At 36.8% G+C, this 18,703-nt stretch overlaps 1 pseudogene; it reads left to right on the forward strand.

Moving 5' to 3' along the window:
- The first annotated feature begins 15,218 nt into the window (after nt 1-15,218).
- LOC143408649 (RNA cytidine acetyltransferase pseudogene) lies at nt 15,219-18,265 on the forward strand (annotated as a pseudogene).
- Nucleotides 18,266-18,703: the final 438 nt, after the last annotated feature.

The raw sequence follows: 18,703 nt of genomic DNA on the forward strand, positions 1-18,703 counted from the left end.
GGAAGGATAGCATCTTCAACAAATGGTGCTGGGAAAACTGGAAATCCATATGCAACAAAATGAAACTGAATCCCTTTCTCTCACCATGCACAAAAGTTAACTCAAAATGGATCAAGGAGCTTGATATCAAATCAGAGACACGGCGTCTGATAGAAGAAAAAGTTGGCTACGATATACATACTGTGGGGTCGGGCTCCAAATTCCTCAATAGGACACCCATAGCACAAGAGTTAATAACTAGAATCAACAAATGGGACTTACTCAAACTAAAAAGTTTTTTCTCAGCAAAAGTAACAATAAGAGAGGTAAATAGGGAGCCTACATCCTGGGAACAAATCTTTACTCCTCACACTTCAGACAGAACCCTAATATCCAGAGTATATAAAGAACTCAAAAAATTAGACAATAAGATAACAAATAACCCAATCAACAAATGGGCCAAGGACCTGAACAGACACTTCTCAGAGGAGGACATACAATCAATCAACAAGTACATGAAAAAATGCTCACCATCTCTAGCAGTCAGAGAAATGCAAATCAAAACCACCCTAAGATACCATCTCACTCCAGTCAGATTGGCAGCCATTAGGAAGTGAAACAACAACAAGTGCTGGCAAGGATGTGGGGAAACGGGTACACTTGTACATTGCTGGTGGGACTGCAAATTGGTGCGGCCAATTTGGAAAGCAGTATGGAGATTTCTTGGAAAGCTGGGAATGGAACCACCATTTGACCCAGCTATTCCCCTTCTCGGTCTATTCCCTAAAGACCTAAAAAGAGCATACTACAGGGACACTGCTACATTGATGTTCATAGCAGCACAATTCACAATAGCAAGACTATGGAACCAACCTAGATGCCCTTCAATAGACGAATGGATAAAAAAAATGTGGCATTTATACACCATGGAGTATTACTCTGCATTAAAAAATGACAAAATCATAGAATTTGCAGGGAAATGGGTGGCATTAGAGCAGATTATGCTAAGTGAAGCTAGCCAATCCCTTAAAAACAAATGCCAAATGTCTTCTTTGATATAAGGAGAGTAACTAAGAACAGAGTAGGGATGAAGAGCATGAGAAGAAGATTAACATTAAACAGGGATGAGAGGTGGGAGGGAAAGGGAGAGAGAAGGGATATTGCATGTAAATGGAAGGAGACCCTCAGGGGTATACAAAATTACATACAAGAGGAAGTGAGGGGAAAGGGAAAAAAAATACAAGGGGGAGAAATGGATTACAGTAGAGTGGTAGAGAGAGAAGGGGGGAGGGGATGGGGGAGGGGGGATTGTAGAGGATAGGAAAGGCAGCAGAATACAACAGACACTAGTATGGCAATATGTAAATCAATGGATGTGTAACCGATGTGATTCTGCAATCTGTATACGGGGTAAAAATGGGAGTTCATAACCCACTTGAATCGAAGTGTGAAATATGATATATCAAGAACTATGTAATGTTTTGAACAACCAACAATAAAAATTAAAAAATTAAAAATAAAAAAAAAATAAAAAACACATATCTTGCATTAAATCAAGCAATGCTAGATAGAAATAATCTACCTGAACCAGTTGAAGAACAATAATCTTTAGTGTGAAAAACTTATTGGTAATATTAAAATTGAACAAAACACATTTAGAAGAAAATACTAAAATAAAACCAGATATACACCAACATTGTCATTTCTTTTAAATGTATCAAACAAATTACTTCAAGTGATACTACTCTTAACTGATATTTAAATAATCTTTTTAACATTCTTGATAAAATACTGGTAAGACTATTATATATGGCCTTAGAGTTCAATATAACCAGTATAGTTCAAAATATATTTATTTTAAAACAATTATATATGTTTGTAAAAAATAATAGAATTAAGTGGCTTAGCAGTCCAATAGAAAACAGCGCTTGAACCCCTACAGCCATGGAGGGATTTATTTTAATTAATAATTAAAAGTAGAAATTACACAAAGATTTACAAAAACTATGCCAAAGAGACTGCCTTATAGTTTTGCTAGGTCAGTCACTTGAAAGTGAATGTTTATTGACAGTCTACTAATTGGTCAATAAATATGGCTAAATAGCTAGGAATATACAATTCATGACTTCTCTGTTTCTCCATTTAAGTGAAATTCAAACAGACTGAGATGGCTCCTATTGAACCATCACTAAATTTGGGTGTGTGTGCTTTTGGCGTATTTGTTTATTTTGGTTTGAGAGGTATCATGAAGGAATTTAACTGAAGAGAATTTATATTGGTATTCTTAAATTTATAAGACTGGCACACATTGTAGACATATAAACTTAAAATTTCTCAAATCTTCTTTTTGCATATTTTGTGGTTCTATTACTGGTCTTCAAAGTAAAGAATGTTAAGATATTTAAAGTGGTTATGAGACAACATTTCCAAAGGAGATAGTTCCCATTCTGCATAATCTCAGTGTTCCTCCATGTTAGGGACTGAATGAAATCCTTCCCAAAATTCACAAGCTGAAGTCCCAACACTCAATGTGTCTATATTTGGATATAGTGCTTTAATGGGGGTAATCATTATAGAGTGGGTTCTTAATCTAAAAGGTCTAGTATTCTTATAAGAGGAGGAAGAGACAGCAGAGATCAGTCTTCCATGTTCACACAGAGGGAAAGCCATATGTGAACACAGAGAAGACAGCTGTCTACAAGCTGAGAAGAAATTTTAGACTCCACAAAACCCAAAACTGTGATAAATACATTTCTGCTGTTTAAGCCATCCAGTTTATTGTACTTTGCTATGGCAGCCAGAGCTGACTATTGTACATGTTCTACTTCTGGCTTACTTGGTCAACAGTACATAGGTATTGGCACCTGTTATCCTTTGGTGATATCAACTTGTTCATTTAACAAACATTTATTTATACTGCATGCTAGGAATTGTTTCAATACAAAGCTATTTTTCTCCAAAAGACTCAGAAATCAAATGTTCTTTCTCCTGGATAAGAAGTACTAGAACTAGCCTACCTTCTTTCCACAATGCTCCCTTCTTTATAACCAACAAATAAAAGTGAGCAATATCCTGATCTCACCAAAGCAAATCCAAGTTTTACTTCTGATATTTTATGAAAGAGAAAGAAATGAAACTAACCTTTGTGCAATACTATAATAAAGAAGTTTTTTGGTTTTGTTTTGGTGGTGGTACTTCTGACTTTCATGTGCATTGTGCTGGGGAACAACCCTGGGCCTCATAAATGTTGGGCAAAGTTTTCTATCACTCTGCTACATCCTCAGACTTGTATGTACATTATTTTATTTAGCAAATATATAAGTAAGTCATCTTTAGGACTTGTAATAGTTTAAGATTATTCTATAGGTTTCTAGTTCAAATTTCCAGTAATAAAAATGTTTTAAATATACTACTTAGGCTTCAAATGATTTCTACTACCACATTTCTATAAACGCTGCCATACATGTTGATATCCCATCCTACATGAGCTGGGGCTTGACTTTTCAATACCTTACATAAAAATTGAATTAACATCAGTATCCAGTGGTCCAAATGATAGACAATAAAGATGTATAACTAAATATAATAGTGACAAATCTTAAACCTATATAACCTCTAATCATACATATCATCGACAGAATGGAAAAAATTTTCAGCAGCCTTCCTGCATTTTAACTTCATAACACCTAGCACTTTCTCTTTAATTGGGATAATAAATAACATAGTGGTATGTTTCTGATCCACCACAAAAGTAAATCTGGGTTTTCTATGATCAATTTCCTATGTGGGACTTGGGTGTGTTCCATTCCATGGGCATACAACCATGATTTTAAAATATATAGTTAATACAAATATGTCATCTACATGACACACAATTTAAATAGGTTATGTGTGGGACAAATATTTAGTTCATAGGACAGTGATTGTAGCAAGAAACAGAAACAGCACCAAATTAACATATTTTCAATATATATCTATCTACAAGTTTAATTTGGAGTCCTAAAATACACATCCCATGAATGCCAAGCATTATTTTAGGTTTTGCCAAATTTCTAGAACTCTCAAAATTTCACAACAAGCTCTGAATTCCAAGTGATATTTCTCTTTCCCTTAGTTTGTTTGGGTTGCAAAGGAAATGACATTTTCCAGCATATTTCCACTTAAATTAGCGTTTTCTGCTTTGAAAACAAAATTTCTCATCTTGGAAAAACTCAGGATTTCTCTCTCTGAAGAACTCCCAGAGAAGCAGTAACTGTTCTTGAACACTTCTGTGATGGGGTACTTAGTCCAAAGGTAGAACTGAACAAATATGAGCGAGGACAACACAACTCACATGACGTGGTAGGTCCTTAAATAGCAGAACTCTACTTAAACTTCTGATTTTTTTTATAGTTGGTCAATAAAGGGATTGGGCTGGTAAAAAGATTGCAATGCAGTTTTATTTTATAAGAGTGTGTGTGTGTGTGTGTGTGTGTGTGTGTGTGTGTGAATTTCCCATGGATACTTTCATCTCAATATTTTAGGGAGTGGATAAGTTTAAAACCAAAGAGATGGAGGGAAAAAAATAACCACAAGCTTTTTAAAGCTTTAAGCATATGATAATTTTCAAAAAATGTTTCACAATCATGCTTTTGTTTGAAATGGTAATTATATTAGTTAGCTCTGGTTACTATAACATAATATCATAGACTGGGAGCTTGCTTTAAACAAGAGAAATTTATTTTTCACAGTTCTACAGCCTGGAAAGTTCAACATCAAGATTAGTATGGTCATTTTCTTGTAGGGTCAGTCTTCCTGGTTTGCAGATGTCCACCCTTCTCCTAACATGTTGAAGAGAGTAAGCATTCTGAAAACTTCTTATAAGAACACTAATCCAATTGAAGCACTTCTCACTCATATGACTCTATTTATTCTTAATTACCTTCATTAAGATCTTATCTCCAAATATAGTTATGTTGGGAGTTGAGGATTCAGCATATGGATCTGGGGAGTATATAAATCTTCAGTACAGAGTAATGTTCTAACTCCAGAGCCAAAGGACCTCTGAAGATTGGGTTTAATATGACTTAAATGGTGTCTGGGTAATTGTCTCCTAGGCAGTGAATTTTAGCCTAAATGCTTTTATTCTTTTCCTATAAGTCAAAGGAAGCACACACTGTTTTCTAATTGTCTAGATTATAGGAAATTTCCTGTTTTGCTCTGTAGTGATAGTAAAAATGTACAGCACAGTCTCAGGAAAATCCTTTTACGCAAAAACCTATAAGCAAAGGATATATGTTGAGAATTTTAGTATATTAATTTTTCAGGCCATTTAGGTTCCACACTGTGGGGAAAAAAAAGACCTGCAAAAGGAGCATACCAAATAGCAAATCTTTTCTGAGCTCTTATGTGAAACTATTACTATCCATTATAAGAGAGCCTTTCCATAATATCTATATGGCTATTTCCAATAGTTTGTAACACTAATAAACACCATCTATCCAATAACCGTATTGTTGCACATGAAGTTTTCCACACAGCCCTTTATTGCTAATATAGAATGAAAGAAATGTTGCTGCAGGTAAAGGAAATGGATGAAGCAGCAATATACACTACTTACAAAAGAAAGACAACTTCTCTTTCTAAAAATTTACTTAAAACTTTGGTAGTTCATATTCTCTGCTTTTCTTGATGAATATAAAAGCTAAAGAATAATGTCTTGTATTACATAATGTTACCCTAAGCTAGCTCCAGGACAGCAAACGTGACTGTACCTTATCTGGGTTCAAGACAAGATTAACTGGAGTACAAGGAGAACAACTATTTCTTAAGTTCTAGTTCTATCATTTGGTGACAATGTGTCCTTGACTTAGTTGTGAGACATCTCTCTCACAATCTCTCAGTTCAGGAGTGCAACAATCTGTTTAAATTTCTTTTTAGCCCACATAAAATGCATTAACTTTAGTTTATAGAATGCTTTATCCTATAACATGGCCAAAAATGTCATTATGATGAGTCAAAAGTTTAACTCATGCTATTGACTTGATTCTTTTAACAGAGAATATAGAAACTGTGTATGAAAAAAGTTGAAATTATTTTCCTCTATATTTCTGTATGTGAATAAGAATTAAGTTATTCAAAATCCCAGCTTTTCAGTGTGCTGACATATCTCCAGGGATTGCCTGGACATTTTAATTGCCTCTGTTATACAAGGCCCGCTCAGCTTTGTGTTTTCAGAAAATGCTATAATAGTTTTACCCAAATGTTTTTGAGGCCCCAGGGTTTCCCTATACAAGCACAAGTGGAAGTGCAAACTATAAGACCAGGTTTATATCAAAGATCATATTTTCTCTCCTGTACATACTCAGCTTTAAGTATGAGCTTCTATAAATACCACATTTTCCCTTTTGGAAAAAGCCTAAAAACTGGGGATTTGATAATATGTTAAAATCATATTCCATGAAACAAAATATTTTCCCCTAAGTCTCCAGATTTCTCCGATGTCACATTTCTCAACCTCATTATTCTCAATATTCGTTTTTCACTTTCTGAATGTATCCTGTGGTGAGACATGGCATTTTGTCCTTGAGAAGAGAGTGCAAGTTACTATATTTTCCTTCTTGGCCATCTCATGAGACAGGCAGTGAAATGCCAAGAATAATGTAAACTGTACAGGAAAATACCATGACGTACTACACCTAGAAATATCTCAGCTTAATAGGTGTTGTGCCATTAACGGTGAATTTTATGGAGGTAAGGAGATGTAAATCTGTCATGTAGACAAAGATTTACAATAATACCCACTTCAGTGGATGATTTTCATCACAGTTAGGATCGTCAAGCAACTTGCGTGTTTTCTCAAGTCTCTTAAGTTATGAAGGCCTCCTCATTTTAATCCAAGGTTGGTCTCTTGACCTTCCTGTAGTTGGTGCTGATGCTGTAGTTTGCCATCCTCCCTTCAGTTACCACTGATGTGATTTCAGTCTGTGTATGGAAATTTAGTTAAATAAAATTGATTTAAGACACTTGTCCTGAACAATTTAATTTTATAATGATTTTCTACCAACAATGCATGTTAATGTATTAAGAGTGTTAATATACATTCTTTATAATCAGATTTAGATATAGTTTAAATTTTCAAAATATTCATTCTCATGATATATTACTGTGAGAAATGATTTGCTTTTGTACTTTTATACATTGATTTCACAGTTGTAACAGAAAATTGGAAGATAATTTTGTTAGCTATTAATGTAAAGTCAACGGGAGGCAAATTCCCTTTACAATAAGCTACTGACAGAATTGGAGGGACAGCATTGTATTAGAAAAACAGCAACTAAAGACAACCAAATTTAATTTTAAAACTATTTTGACCAAGATGTACATATAGTTTTTAAAGCATTTTTGTGGTTATTAATTTGAATTTTTAACTAATATACTAGATAAAAATAGGATTTTAAAAAATAATACTCCACTTCTCTATTTCTATATATTTCGATACTAGAAAAGATGTGAGGAAAGTCATGAGTTATGATTATAATTCATAATTATATAATTTTTCTTAAATATATATGTTAAAATATTTTCAAGTGGACTTCAAGATTATTGACTCCTTTGGAGTACTAACTTTGCAACTTTACAAAAGCTACTCATTAGATAAAATTCACAAATTTAATGTAAAACCACATAGACATATTTGACATGACATATGTGTTCTGGAATATATATCGGGCAGAAAAAAAGAGCAAACTGAAAGTTATAGCTACAGCTGCTATCAATTGGACAGGATGCTTACAGTAGGGCATCAACATCACTGGGGTTGAAGGTCTGAATATCACTGATTTACTGGTATTCTCCCAAGATTGGGGATATTACTGTTTCAGTAGAGACGAATGTCCTCAGATTATTTTCCTTGCCATTAAAACTGCAATGCTTTCCATTTATGTAATCTACAGTTTCCTAGAAAATAAGGGAGGCAAGCAAACTATAGAGGCCATCCTGGAGAACAGCTAAGAATACCCAAAGAGAGTGATTTAGAAAGATGAGTAGAGCCTCAATAGAACTCTGAGCAAGGAGAGAGCTACAAGAGCATGAAGAAAAAAGTCTATGTCCTTCTTCAACCCAAACACAAAGGCAGGAGGAGACGGTGTCTCAGCTTATTCATTACTTGTCACTCATTACTCAAGTTGATTTTTTTAAAACTAAACACTAAACGTATTTATTATTGTCAGTATGTGATGCGAAGAATACAAAACATACTCACTTTTAAAAGATACTAGATAAACTTTCTCAACAGAAGAAAGTTGGTCAACTTTTCCAAATAGTAGTACATATAATACTATCTAAGAAGCAAGATATTCATAAAGACCACTATCTGGTGACTACATAAGAGTCAGCATAAAAGATACAGTTTTTCAAAGATTTTTGTGATGAGTATTAAAGTCTCATTTAATTTTAATTACTGAATTTTATTAAGGCTTTTTTATGTTCTTACACAGATAATAAATGACACAGTGTAACTGAAGAAGCTATGGTATTAATGTAAGTAATTAACATCTTGAACTTCAGTTTTCACTATCAGTTCAACCCATGAAGGAAAAAGGTTATCCATAATCACATAGAAGCTTGAGGCAATATTATTTCTAATCAATTTGTGATTTTCCAATGAGCATTTTGGCCCTGGTATCTGCCATACATAAATTTGTTTGGGGATATTTTGGAGAAAAAGTAAAGAGTAGGAACATTATGACAAATTCTGCTTATACTACTAGCTCTCTTGACAACTTAGAGACATCCTAAAAAGACATCAGGAAAACAATAGCATTTATAATAGTCTCAAATGAATTAAAATACTTGGGAATAAATCTAACCAAGGACATGAAAATCTTCTACAGTGAAAATTGTAGAACAGTGAAAAAAGATTGAAGAATGCATTAGAAGATAGAACCCTACCCCATGATCATGGATAGTCAGAAATAATTTTGTCAAAATATCCATGTTACGAAAAACTTTATACAGATTCAATGCATTACCTATTAAAATATCAATGGCATATTGATATTTTATGGAACTGGAAAAAATAATTCTAAAATTCACATGGAAGGACAAAAGACCCAGAATAGTCAAAGCAATACGGATTGATAAGAGTACTGCTGGTGGCATCAAAATATCTGATCTCAATTATATTATAGAGCTATTGTAACAAAAATGGCATCGTACTGGCAAAGAAACAGACATGAAGACCCATGTAATACAATAAAAGACACAGAGACAAATCCACATAGATAGAGTCACCTGATCTTTGACAAAGGTGCCAAAAACTTGCACTGAAGAAAAGACAACCTTTTAAACAAATGATGCTAGAAAACTAGATATCCTTATAGAAGAATGAAACCTGATACTTATCTCTCACCCAGTACAAAAATCTTCTCAGGGTGGATCAAAGACCAGAAACACTGCAATTTCTAGAGAAAAACATAGATTCGACACTCCAACGTTGGTGCAGGCACCAACTTCCTTAATAAGACACCTAAAGTGCAAGAAATAAAACCAAGAATCAATGAGTAGAATGATCTCAAATTTAAAAGTGTCTGTACAATAAAGGAAACTATTTAAAGCATGAAAAAGAGCGTATGGAATGAGAGAAAATCTTTGCCATTCACTCGTTCATAAGGAGTTAATATCCAGAATATATACAGAACTCAAACTTATCAGCCAGGCATGGTGGTACACATCTGTAATCCTAGTGACTCAGGAGGCTGAGGCAGGAGGATCACAAGTTCAAAACTAGCCTCAGCAACTTAGTGGGACCCTCAACATCAAGATCCTTTCTCAAAATAAAAACTAAAAACGGGCTGGGGATGTGGCTCACTGGTTAAGTGCCCCTGAGTTCAATCCTGGGTACCATAAATAAATAAATAGGCAATTGAAATAAACAGACATTTCTCAAAAGAAGAAATGCAAATGGCCAATGAATATATAAAAAGTTTTCAACATTCTTAGCAATTAGAGAAATACAAATCACTGGGATTTCATCTCACTCTAGTTTGAATGGCAACCATCAAGAATACAAATAACAAAAAATGTTGGCAAGGATACGGTGGAAAAGGTAGAGTCATGCATTGTTACTGGGACTGCAAATTAGTACAACCACTTTGAGAAGCAGTATAGAGATTCCTCAAAAGACTGAGTGAATCCACCATTTGTCCCAAATTTCTCATGCCTTGGTATTTATCCAAAAGAATTAAAATCAGCATACTATAGTGATACATTCATACCCATGTTTATAGCAGCACATTTCACAATAGCCAAGTTCTAGAACCAAATTAGGTGCCTCTCAATAGATGACTGGATAAAGAAAATGTTACACACACACACACACACACACACACACACACACACACACACACACACAATGGAGTTTTACCCAACCATAAAGAAGAATGAAATTATGTCATTTGCTGGTAAACAGATTGAAATAATCCAGACTCAGAAAGTCAAGGTTAAATGTTCTCTCTCATATGTGGAAGTTAGGGGAAAACAGGGAATGAAAAAGAAAAGAAAAGGGGCTGAGCTTGTATCTCAGTGATAGAGCACTTGCCTAGCACATGTGAGGCCCTGGGTTCAATCCTTAGAACCACATAAATAAATAAATAAGTATATAAATAAACAAACAAACAAATAAAATAAAGGGTATTGTGTCCATCCACAATATATATATATTGTAGGTAGATATATATATATATATATATATATATATATATATATACACATGTATATTATACATGTATATATTATATTATACATGTATATATTACAAATATGTATTATATTATATATGTATGTATGTGATATATATATCACATACATATGTATAGAGAGAGAGAGAAAGAGAGAGAACAAAGGAATATTTCAGGAAACTAGAAGAGTAAATAGTGAAGTAAAGGCAGGGGAAAGAAAAGAGGAGAAACTTCAGAATGAAATGACCATACTATGTTATATGCATATATGAATATATCATAATGAATTCTACTTTTATGTATAACTATACTGCACCAGCTTAAAAAAAACGCAAAATTATATAGAAAAATTAACTTGGTCTCCCTTTACACTGTGTACATAATTTTGATTTTAACCACCAATTATTCAAATTTTTAAGTGTTCAGTGAAGAAAAATAAATATTCATGGCATGTATATATAGAGAGAATTTATTTCACATTTAAATAGAAACAAAAGTGATAAAAGGGAGCCAAAAAAGCACCAAGAGAAAAATATTACATGTTGAAATAAGAGAACAAAATGCTTTTTGGTACACATTTTTTGAAAGATTTACAGTCATTTATTTGCATTTTAAAGTTTTTGAAAAGTTATTCTATAAAGAAACCTGTTTCACACTGTCTAACCCAAGAAATTTCTAATTCATTAATCATTAAACCCCCTTTTTAAAATTTAAGACATTTTGAAATGCTGCTCTAATTAATGGCAGTTAGTCTTTATATTGATAAAGCCATTGAGAGAGAGCTTAATTCAGAAAATACCTGCAGTTGATTCAAATATGTAATACACACTCCTAAATATTTTATTAGACCTATTTGATTTAGTTAGAATATTTCGCTTTTGACTTTGCATGTTTATATAAATCTTACTTCATTTCTATATAATCCCAAATATGCAGTGGTAAAGCAAAACGTTCAGAAAGACATCAATAGAGGAAAATGGATAAAGAAACCACAATACTTCTCCTTAATTACTATTCTTTCAAACCACCAATTTATCTACAGCAGGAAGTAACACCACATAATTAGCAAGGTAACCAAGGTATATTTTGCTTATTGCTAACAATGCCACTTCCAGAGGTAGAAAACCTCTCATCATTATTCATGTTTCTCCCATCCCAGCATACACACAAGATCCCATTTACACATTAAGGAACTAATATAATTGATACGATGCCATTTTGAAATCACAATTATTGTACTGAAATTTCATTCTGAATTTGATTTTAATCAAAGCACCTCCCTTATACGTCAAATTATCAAACAAAAGAAGACCTAAAAGCATGGCCACAAGGAGTCTAGAAATTGTCTACAGAGCATGTACCATCTGAGATTATGTGAAATGTGAAATGGCATACAAACATTTTTTACAAAAGCAATTATTAGGATACCTAATAACTTACACAGGTATTTCACATTTATGTTCAGAAGCATCTGAAATATAAACAAGGGAGTCAGGTAGATGGACACTCCCAAATTATGACAAAGTTCTCTGGGGAATGTGAAGATTAGGAACCATGTGGGGATTAGAGGTCTAGATCTTGAGAGTATATAAAATGGAGCTCTGGAACTTGACTCCATGTATTGAAAGATTAGAAAATTCCATCCAGGAGCAATGAAAAAAAGTGGTAATTTATAGACGCTTTCCAGGGCTCTGAGTAAGAAATGTTGATATTGATGCTTAGGGCAGTAATGATGACAATAAAAATATTAATGATAAAATCTCCTCTGGAGTTTACCATCACCCAATTATAAAAATGTCAAACTAAAAACAATTAAATAGTCGAAGGGCCTTTTTACACTCTGCCCAGCAGGAAAAAAAAAAGTAGAAAACCTCATTGGAAATACACCTTCAATTTAGATTTTAAATTTCTACATGTGAGGTACAGTTCAAAATCAAATCACATCAAACATATAATGAAGACCATCATGAGTAAATCAGTAGAAACAAAAGCAAAATTATGTATAACTACAATAATACAATAATAAAAATAAATGAAATAATAATTTAAAAGTTAAATAAGCAAATACAGCAAACAATAACTTTAGATTTTCCCCAGTGACATCAAAGTTTGTAAATGTAAGATACAGAATATAAAATAACCACCTATGAAATATATTTTTAAAAAAGTAATCCTCTTTTTATTTCTTAGCTCCATTATGTCCAAATATTTTTTGATGAACAAGATTCATCACAAGATATACAACGCAACTCAACAAGCATACTATATTCTACTTGGGTCTAACAATTTCTCTCCTGACTGACCTCCTAAACCATCCCACTTCAGACACACAATGAGCACTTTCCAGAAAGTACCTTCAGGCACAAAGACAAATATTTCATCTTGCTTGCTTATGTTTCTTCTTCTTGCTTTTTTTTTTTTATTCACAGTACTGTGCTGCCATCTGTCCCATGTCTGAAAATACCTTTTTCGTATATTATGTTTGGTTTTCTAGTTGTTTATGGAGGAAGAAAACTGTGGCACCATTACTCAAACTCAGCCAGAAGTGGGAGTTAGCAGCTTGTTTTAGTTATGATGCTGGATCTCCTGCCACAGCCTCTCCTGGTTATGGAACACTCCTACAATTCCTTAGAACTCCTGGCACGTGGGTACCAATGGTGAACAAGCCATCGCACATGTTGTTGACATTGGAAATTTTAATTTCCAAATATTTGGGGGCTTCTTAGTTATTTAAAATTTTTATTCATTTTTAACTTAATTCCATTGTAGTCAGAGAATTTAATCTTTATGATTTTCATCATTTGTAGTAAGTTTAGATTTGAGTAGTATTTTACCTTTAAAATCATTGTAGTATTTCTCTGAGGAAATCTGGGGCTGGAGGGAGTGGTAAATAAAGACTACAAAATGAGCCAAACTGTAGCTCCAAATAGTTTCCAGTTAGTTGACTCAACAGAATTACACCATTTCTTTAGTGCAAATTATGAAGCAGAGTTTTAGAGAGAACTCAAATCAGCAAGCATCCAAATCACTTCTTTACACAAAAATGTTTAAAGAGCTTCTCCCAAACTTAGTCATTAGTCATTTTGAGATATGAGAGAGAGCTAAAAGTAATATTTTATGAATGGTATAATTGCATCGGTTCCTTGATACCCTCACATGAACTACATCTTCACTTTTTCTTGTAGTAGCTTCTTTTAGCCATTTACTCCCATTCATGATAGTGTTCTCTGCTTTAATCTTGTGCTTACCCCTAAAACAAGAAGTACCATCAGACTTTTCAATTTCTCTCATTTTCTGCATTTCCTACATGTCATAGAATTGTTTAGGAAAAAGACTACAGATTTATCTTTACAGTGTACCCAAGGAAATGCACTCAAACTTAGTCCTAATTTGCTTTCACAGTATGAAACTAAAGTCTACCTCCAAAGTAATTTAAGCAGTGTACCCAAAGTTAACAGCTTTCATAGTCTGTCTTGTGCAATGGTGTCTTCCTCTACTGGCATGTGCAAATTTTATCCTGGTTCGAGACAAGCAGATCAGACAAAACTAAAGAAAACTATTTGTATTTCTACTTCACCATATTCCATATCAATATATTGAATTGACTAAATCAGCCTTTCAAAACTTTTTGCCTATGCATGTTTTAATAAGAAATATTTTAATTTCTCATTCCAATTTTCAGTAAGAATACAGATCAGAGTCATAAATAAAGTGATATGTTCATGTAATCACAAACACACACACACACACACACACCTCTTTTTCCCCCCTTGGACATTAGCATTGGCAGCAATTAAATGTGTTTGTTAATATAAATAAGCTGATTTTGGTCTACTACCTAGGTCTTTGAGTTGAATTTTGTGCAAGGTGAGAGATGGAGGTTAAATTTCATTCTAATACACAATGACTTCCAGTTTCCTCAGTACCATTTGTTGAAGAGGCTATTTTTTCTCAATGTATGTTTTTGGTGCCTTTCTCTACTATGAGATAACTGTATTTATGTGGGTTAGACTCTGTATCTTCTATTCCATTCCATTGGTCTTCATGCCTGCTTTGGTGCCAACACTGTGCTGTTTTTGTTACTATAGCTTTGTAGTATAATTTAAGGTCTGGTCTTGTGATGCCTCCTGCTTGGCTTTTTTTATAGGCCCAACTCTTCAACATGTTGGCTTGGGAAGTGACTTCCTTAACAAGACTCCAAAAGCACAAGAAAGAAAATCAAAAATTAACAAATGGGATGGCATCAAACTACAAAGCTTCTTATAGCAAAGGAAACAATCAAGAGCCTGAAGAGAGAGCCTACAGAGTGGGAGAAAATCTTTGCCACCCACACCTCAGATAGGGTGTTAATTTCCAGGATATACAAAGAAGTCAAAAAACTTAACACCTAAAAACTAATAACACAGGAGTTGTTCCATTTCCCCACGTGCTTCCACTTCACGCTGGGCTCCCGGTGCAGCCAAGGCTTTGAACAGAAGCTCTCTGATCCAGGATTCTCCAGTGCTCTGATAGTTTTTCACCATGCATCCGAAGAAGGTGGATAATCGAATCCAGATTCTCATTGAGAATGGGGTAGCTGAGCGATAAAGGTCTCTCTTTGTTGTAGTTGGGGATCATGGAAAAGATCAGGTGGCAATCCTCCATCACATGTTGTCCAAAGCAACTGTGAAGGTTCAGCCTTCAGTGCTGTGGTGCTATAAGAAAGAATTGGGGTTTAGCAGCCACCGGAAGAAGAGAATGCGACAGCTGCAGAAGAAAATTAAGAATGGGACCTTGAACATAAAGCAAGATGACCCCTTTGAGCTCTTTGTAGCGGCCACAAACATTCGCTATTGCTACTATAATGAGACCCACAAGATCTTGGGCAATACCTTCGGCATGTGTGTCCTCCAGGATTTTGAAGCCTTAACTCCAAACTTGTTGGCCAGGACTGTAGAAACAGTGGAAGGTGGCGGACTGGTGGTTATCCTGCTCTGGACCATGAACTCACTCAAGCAGTTGTACACGATAACCATGGATGTGCATTCCAGGTACAGGACTGAGGCCCATCAGGATGTCATGGGATGATTTAATGAGAGGTTTATCCTCTCTCTGGCCTCTTGTAAGAAGTGCTTTGTCATCTATGACCAGCTTAACATCCTGCCCATCTCCTCCCACATGGCCATCATCATCGAGGCCTTACCTCCATAGGCTCCGGGTGAGAATCTCAGTCCTTCTGCTCTGGAGCTGCAGGAGTTGAAAGAGAGCTTGCAGGACACCCAGCCTATGGGTGTGTTGGTGGACTGCTACAAGACTCTAGACCAAGCCAAAGACGTCTTGAAATTCATCGAGAAGATCTCAGAGAAGACCCTGAGGAGTACTGTTGCCCTCACTGTTGCCCGTGGACAGGGAAAATCTGCAACCCTGGGATTGGCTATTGCTGGGGCGGTTGCATTTGGGTACTCCAATATTTTTGTTACCTCTCCAAGCCCTGATAATCTCCACATACTGTTTGAATTTGTATTTAAAGGATTTGATGCTCTGCAGTATCAGGAACATCTGGATTATGAGATTATTCAGTCTCTAAACCCTGAGTTCAATAAAGCAGTGATCAGAGTGAATGTCTTCCGGGAACACAGGCAGACCATTCAGTATATACACCCTGCAGATGTTGTGAAACTGGGCCAGGCTGAGCTCTTTGTGATAGATGAAGCTGCCACCATCCCGTTGCCCCTGGTGAAGAGCCTGCTCTGGCCCTACCTTGTTTTCATGGCATCCACCATCAATGGCTATGAGGGCATTGGCCGGTCACTGTCCCTCAAGTTAATTCAACAGCTCCGTCAGCAGAGTGCCCAGAGCCAGGTCAACACCACCGCTGAGAACAAGACCACGACAACAGCCAGACTGGCATCAGCACGAACACTGCACGAGGTTTCCCTCCAGGAGTCAATCCGATATGCCCCAGGACACTGTGAAAAAGTGGCTGAATGATTTGCTGTGCCTGGATTGCCTCAACATCGTCTCTGGCTGCCCCTTACCTGAAGCCTATGAGCTGTACTATGTTAACAGGGATACCCTCTTCTGCTATCACAAGGCCTCTATAAAGTTTTCCTCCAGCGGCTTATGGCCCTCTACATGGCTTCACATTACAAGAACCCTCCCAATGATCTCCAGATGCTCTCTGATGCGCCTGCTCATCACCTCTTCTGCCTTCTGCCTCCCGTGCCCCCCACCCAGAATGCCCTTCCCGAAGTGCTTGTGGTTTTCCAGGTGTGCCTTGAGGGGGAGATTTCTCATCAGTCCATCTTGAATAGCCTGTCTCGAGGCAAGAAGGCTTCAGGGACAATGTCAGAACAGTTCCAAGATCCAGACTTCGGTGGCCTTTCTGGTGGAAGGGTCGTTCGTATTGCTGTTCACCTGGATTATCAAGGGATGGGCTATGGCAGCCGAGCTCTGCAGCTGCTGCAGATGTACTACGAAGGCAGGTTCCTTTGTCTGGAGGAAAAAGTCCTCGAGACATCCCAAGAAATCCACACGGTAAACAGTGAGGCTGTCAGCTTGTTGGAGGAAGTTGTCACTCCCCGGAAGGACCTGCCTCCCTTACTCCTCAAACTGAACGAGAGGACCGCTGAGCGCCTGGATTACCTGGGTGTGTCCTATGGCCTGATCCCTAGGCTCCTCAAGTTTTGGAAATGAGCTGGATTTGTTCCCAGCTATTTGAGACAGACCCCAAATGACCTGACTGGAGAACACTCTTGCATCATGCTAAAGACTTTGACTGATGAGGACGAGGCTGACCAGGGAGCCTGGCTGTCAACCTTTTGGAAAGATTTCCGAAGGTGATTCCTTGCCTTGTTGTCCTACCAGTTCAGCACCTTCTCTCCTTCCCTGGCTCTGAACATCATTCAGAACAGGAATGCAGGAAAGCCAGCCCAACCTGCCCTAGGCCATGGGGAGTTGGAGGCACTCTTCCTCCCCTATGACCTGAAGCGACTAGAGATGTATTCACGGAACATGGTTGACTATCACCTCATCATGGACCTGATCCTGGCCATCTCCCGCTTGTATTTCCTGGGGAACCTGGCCCTGTCTGCTGCCCAGTGGGATCTTCTCTTGGGGATTGGCCTACAGCATAAGTCTGTGTACCAGCTGGAAAAGGAGATTGAGCTGCCCTCGGGCCAATTAATGGGACTTTTCAACCGGATCATCTGCAAAGTGGTGAAGCTGTTTAATGAGGTGCAGGAAAAGGCCATTGAAGGGCAGACGGTGGCAGTGAAGGATGTGATCATGGATCCCACGATGAAGACCCTGAGTAATGACACAAGAAAGACACAAGAAAGAAGTGGGAAAGCTGAAGAACATGGACCTCTCAGTACATAATCTGTGGGGATGATGACGAGTGGAATGAAGTTTTGCACAAAGCTGGGCAGAATGCCTATATCGTCAGCCTGAAGAGTGACAAGAAAAGGAAGTTGGAAACCAAAAAGGAACCTAAAGAGAACAAGAAGTTGAAGAAAAACAGAGATCTAAAGAACAAAAAAGATATGAAACTGAAGCGGAAGAAATAGTGAAGAAAAACTTGGGTCTCAGTGGCCACCTGTGAGGAGGTACCTGACTTCCTGAGCCATCTCTGGGTGGCAGCCTGGACGATTAGAAACAATTGGGGCCCCAACAAATGCACAGGTGGGCTGTGATGAAGTCTGTAGACCTGACTGTGCCCCTCTGTGGGCCCTACTGACTGAAGACCAAGTGACTCCCACACAGTTCTGCTTCCAGCGTGGTAGCTGGGCCGCCTCTGGCACCACCAGGGGTATGTCTCTCTCAGCCTCCTTCCTGGCCCTCCTTTCCCATAGGTTTGGATTTCACTGTGGCCAGCTTCTCAGCCTGGTTCCCACATGTGGGAAAGCCATGCTGACTATCCCTTCCCAGGCCCTTAAGTATACAGCTTCCTGGTGATGTTCAGAAGGATGCTCAGTGGCTGCTGGGTCTCATCTTGAACTTGTCCCAGTGCCCTGAGGCCTGGAAAA

This window comes from Callospermophilus lateralis, chromosome 10 (genome assembly GCF_048772815.1).
Source record: "Callospermophilus lateralis isolate mCalLat2 chromosome 10, mCalLat2.hap1, whole genome shotgun sequence".
In the NCBI taxonomy this organism is placed as follows: domain Eukaryota; kingdom Metazoa; phylum Chordata; class Mammalia; order Rodentia; family Sciuridae; genus Callospermophilus; species Callospermophilus lateralis.